Here is a 6,750-nt window from a genome sequence, read left to right as displayed (position 1 = left end):
CCTGATGATTAATAACCTAATGATCAATAACCTGATGATCAATAACCTGCTGATCAATAACCTGATGATCATTAACATGATGATCATCAACCTGATGATTAATAACATGATGATTAATAACATGATGATCAATAACCTGATGATTAATAACATGATCATTAATAACATGATGATCAATAACATGATCATTAACCTGATGATCAATAACCTGATGATTATTAACCTGATGATCAATAACCTGATGATTAATAACATGATGATCAATAACATGATGATCAATAACCTGATGATCAATAACCTGATGATCAATAACAGGATGATTAATAACCTGATGATTAATAACATGATGATTAATAACCTGATGATTAATAACCTGCTGATTAATAACATGATGATCAATAACATGATGATCATTAACCTGATGATCAATAACCTGATGATTATTAACCTGATGATCAATAACCTGATGATTAATAACATGATGATCAATAACCTGATGATCAATAACCTGATGATCAATAACAGGATGATTAATAACCTGATGATTAATAACATGATGATTAATAACATGATGATTAATAACCTGATGATCAATAACCTGATGATCAATAACATGATGATTAATAACCTGATGATTAATAACATGATGATCATTAACCTGATGATCAATAACATGATGATTAATAACCTGATGATTAATAACCTGATGATCAATAACCTGCTGATTAATAACCTGCTGATCAATAACCTGATGATCAATAACCTGATGATCAATAACAGGATGATTAATAACCTGATGATCAATAACCTGATGATCAATAACCTGCTGATCAATAACCTGATGATCATTCACATGATGATCAATAACCTGATGATTAATAACCTGATGATCAATAACAGGATGATTAATAACCTGATGATCAATAACCTGATGATCAATAACCTGATGATCAATAACCTGATGATCAATAACCTGCTGATCAATAACATGATGATCATTAACCTGATGATTAATAACATGATGATCAATAACATGATGATTAACAGCATGATGATCAATAACATGATGATTAATAACATGATGATCATTAACCTGATGATTAATAACCTGCTGATCAATAACCTGATGATCATTAACCTGATGATTAATAACATGATGATTAATAACATGATCATTAACCTGATGATCAATAACCTGATGATTAATAACCTGATGATCAATAACATGATCATTAACCTGATGATCAATAACCTGATGATTAATAACCTGATGATCAATAACATGATGATTAATAACATGATGATTAATAACATGATGATAATTAACCTGATGATTAATAACATGATGATCAATAACCTGATGATCAATAACATGATGATCAATAACCTGATGATTAATAACATGATCATTAATAACATGATGATCAATAACCTGCTGATTAATAACCTGATGATTAATAACCTGCTGATCAATAACATGATGATCATTAACCTGATGATTAATAACATGATGATTAATAACATGATCATTAACCTGATGATCAATAACCTGATGATTAATAACCTGATGATCAATAACATGATGATTAATAACATGATGATTAATAACATGATGATAATTAACCTGATGATTAATAACATGATGATCAATAACCTGATGATCAATAACATGATGATCAATAACATGATGATTAACAACATGATGATTAATAACATGATGATTAATAACATGATGATCATTAACCTGATGATTAATAACATGATGATTAATAACCTGATGATCAATAACCTGATGATCAATAACCTGATGATTAATAACCTGATGATTAATAACCTGCTGATCAATAACCTGCTGATCATTAACCTGATGATCAATAACCTGATGATCAATAACCTGCTGATCAATAACCTGATGATCATTAACATGATGATCAATAACCTGATGATTAATAACATGATCATTAATAACATGATGATCAATAACATGATGATCATTAACCTGATGATCAATAACCTGATGATTATTAACCTGATGATCAATAACCTGATGATCAATAACAGGATGATTAATAACCTGATGATTAATAACATGATGATTAATAACCTGATGATTAATAACCTGCTGATTAATAACCTGATGATTAATAACATGATGATCATTAACCTGATGATCAATAACCTGATGATTAATAACCTGATGATCAATAACCTGATGATTAATAACATGATGATCATTAACATGATGATCAATAACATGATGATCAATAACATGATGATCATTAACCTGATGATCAATAACCTGATGATTAATAACATGATGATTAATAACCTGATGATCAATAACAGGATGATCAATAACAGGATGATTAATAACCTGATGATTAATAACATGATGATTAATAACATGATGATCAATAACATGATGATCAATAACATGATGATCATTAACCTGATGATCAATAACCTGATGATTAATAACCTGATGATTAATAACATGATGATCAATAACCTGATGATCAATAACCTGATGATCAATAACAGGATGATTAATAACCTGATGATTAATAACATGATGATTAATAACCTGATGATTAAAAACATGATGATCAATAACCTGATGATTAATAACCTGATGATTAATAACATGATGATCATTAACCTGATGATCAATAACCTGCTGATTAATAACCTGATGATCAATAACCTGCTGATCAATAACCTGCTGATCAATAACCTGATGATCAATAACCTGCTGATCAATAACCTGCTGATCAATAACCTGCTGATCAATAACCTGATGATCAATAACCTGATGATCAATAACCTGCTGATCAATAACCTGATGATCAATAACCTGATGATTAATAACCTGATGATTAATAACCTGATGATTAATAACCTGCTGATCAATAACCTGCTGATCATTAACCTGATGATTAATAACCTAATGATCAATAACCTGATGATCAATAACCTGCTGATCAATAACCTGATGATCATTAACATGATGATCATCAACCTGATGATTAATAACATGATGATTAATAACATGATGATCAATAACCTGATGATTAATAACATGATCATTAATAACATGATGATCAATAACATGATCATTAACCTGATGATCAATAACCTGATGATTATTAACCTGATGATCAATAACCTGATGATTAATAACATGATGATCAATAACATGATGATCAATAACCTGATGATCAATAACCTGATGATCAATAACAGGATGATTAATAACCTGATGATTAATAACATGATGATTAATAACCTGATGATTAATAACCTGCTGATTAATAACATGATGATCAATAACATGATGATCATTAACCTGATGATCAATAACCTGATGATTATTAACCTGATGATCAATAACCTGATGATTAATAACATGATGATCAATAACCTGATGATCAATAACCTGATGATCAATAACAGGATGATTAATAACCTGATGATTAATAACATGATGATTAATAACATGATGATTAATAACCTGATGATCAATAACCTGATGATCAATAACATGATGATTAATAACCTGATGATTAATAACATGATGATCATTAACCTGATGATCAATAACATGATGATTAATAACCTGATGATTAATAACCTGATGATCAATAACCTGCTGATTAATAACCTGCTGATCAATAACCTGATGATCAATAACCTGATGATCAATAACAGGATGATTAATAACCTGATGATCAATAACCTGATGATCAATAACCTGCTGATCAATAACCTGATGATCATTCACATGATGATCAATAACCTGATGATTAATAACCTGATGATCAATAACAGGATGATTAATAACCTGATGATCAATAACCTGATGATCAATAACCTGATGATCAATAACCTGATGATCAATAACCTGCTGATCAATAACATGATGATCATTAACCTGATGATTAATAACATGATGATCAATAACATGATGATTAACAGCATGATGATCAATAACATGATGATTAATAACATGATGATCATTAACCTGATGATTAATAACCTGCTGATCAATAACCTGATGATCATTAACCTGATGATTAATAACATGATGATTAATAACATGATCATTAACCTGATGATCAATAACCTGATGATTAATAACCTGATGATCAATAACATGATCATTAACCTGATGATCAATAACCTGATGATTAATAACCTGATGATCAATAACATGATGATTAATAACATGATGATTAATAACATGATGATAATTAACCTGATGATTAATAACATGATGATCAATAACCTGATGATCAATAACATGATGATCAATAACCTGATGATTAATAACATGATCATTAATAACATGATGATCAATAACCTGCTGATTAATAACCTGATGATTAATAACCTGCTGATCAATAACATGATGATCATTAACCTGATGATTAATAACATGATGATTAATAACATGATCATTAACCTGATGATCAATAACCTGATGATTAATAACCTGATGATCAATAACATGATGATTAATAACATGATGATTAATAACATGATGATAATTAACCTGATGATTAATAACATGATGATCAATAACCTGATGATCAATAACATGATGATCAATAACCTGATGATTAATAACATGATCATTAATAACATGATGATCAATAACCTGATGATTAATAACATGATCATTAATAACATGATCATTAATAACATGATGATTAATAACATGATGATCAATAACATGATGATCAATAACATGATTAATAACATGATGATTAATAACATGATGATCAATAACCTGATGATCAATAACCTGATGATTAATAACCTGATGATTAATAACCTGATGATCAATAACCTGATGATCAATAACAGGATGATTAATAACCTGATGATTAATAACATGATGATCAATAACCTGATGATTAATAACATGATGATCAATAACAGGATGATTAATAACCTGATGATCAATAACATGATGATCAATAACCTGCTGATCAATAACATGATGATCAATAACCTGCTGATCAATAACATGATGATCAATAACCTGCTGATCAATAACCTGATGATTAATAACCTGCTGATCAATAACATGATGATCAATAACCTGCTGATCAATAACCTGCTGATTAATAACCTGATGATTAATAACCTGCTGATTAATAACCTGCTGATCAATAACATGATGATCAATAACATGATGATCAATAACCTGATGATCATTAACCTGATGATTAATAACATGATGATCAATAACCTGATGATCAATAACATGATGATTAATAACATGATGATCAATAACCTGATGATTATTAACATGATGATTAATAACCTGCTGATCAATAACCTGATGATCATTAACCTGATGATCAATAACCTGATGATTAATAACATGATCATTAACCTGATGATCAATAACCTGATGATCATTAACCTGATGATTAATAACATGATGATTAATAACCTGATGATCAATAACATGATGATCAATAACATGATGATCAATAACATGATGATTAATAACATGATCATTAACCTGATGATCAATAACCTGATGATCAATAACCTGATGATTAATAACCTGATGATTAATAACATGATGATCATTAACCTGATGATTAATAACCTGATGATTAATAACATGATGATTAATAACATGATCATTAACCTGATGATCAATAACCTGATGATCAATAACCTGATGATTAATAACCTGATGATTAATAACATGATGATTAATAACCTGATGATTAATAACCTGATGATTAATAACCTGATGATCATTAACCTGATGATTAATAACCTGATGATTAATAACATGATGATTAATAACATGATGATTAATAACATGATCATTAACCTGATGATCAATAACCTGATGATCAATAACCTGATGATTAATAACCTGATGATTAATAACCTGATGATTAATAACCTGATGATTAATAACCTGATGATTAATAACCTGATGATCAATAACATGATGATCAATAACCTGCTGATCAATAACCTGATGATCAATAACATGATGATCAATAACCTGCTGATCAATAACATGATGATTAATAACATGATGATCAATAACCTGATGATCATTAACCTGATGATTAATAACATGATGATTAATAACATGATGATCAATAACCTGATGATCAATAACCTGATGATCAATAACAGGATGATTAATAACCTGATGATTAATAACATGATGATTAATAACCTGATGATTAAAAACATGATGATCAATAACCTGATGATTAATAACCTGATGATTAATAACATGATGATCATTAACCTGATGATCAATAACCTGCTGATTAATAACCTGATGATCAATAACCTGCTGATCAATAACCTGCTGATCAATAACCTGATGATCAATAACCTGCTGATCAATAACCTGCTGATCAATAACCTGCTGATCAATAACCTGATGATCAATAACCTGATGATCAATAACCTGCTGATCAATAACCTGATGATCAATAACCTGATGATCAATAACCTGATGATTAATAACCTGATGATTAATAACCTGATGATTAATAACCTGCTGATCAATAACCTGCTGATCATTAACCTGATGATTAATAACCTAATGATCAATAACCTGATGATTAATAACCTGATGATTAATAACCTGATGATTAATAACCTAATGATCAATAACCTGATGATCAATAACCTGATGATTAATAACCTGATGATTAATAACCTGATGATTAATAACCTGCTGATCAATAACCTGCTGAT

Source organism: Anarhichas minor, unplaced genomic scaffold (assembly GCF_050575085.1).
Source record: "Anarhichas minor isolate MPS153535 unplaced genomic scaffold, ASM5057508v1 ptg000038l, whole genome shotgun sequence".
NCBI classification, from domain to species: domain Eukaryota; kingdom Metazoa; phylum Chordata; class Actinopteri; order Perciformes; family Anarhichadidae; genus Anarhichas; species Anarhichas minor.
This window is presented reverse-complemented; position numbering follows the sequence as displayed.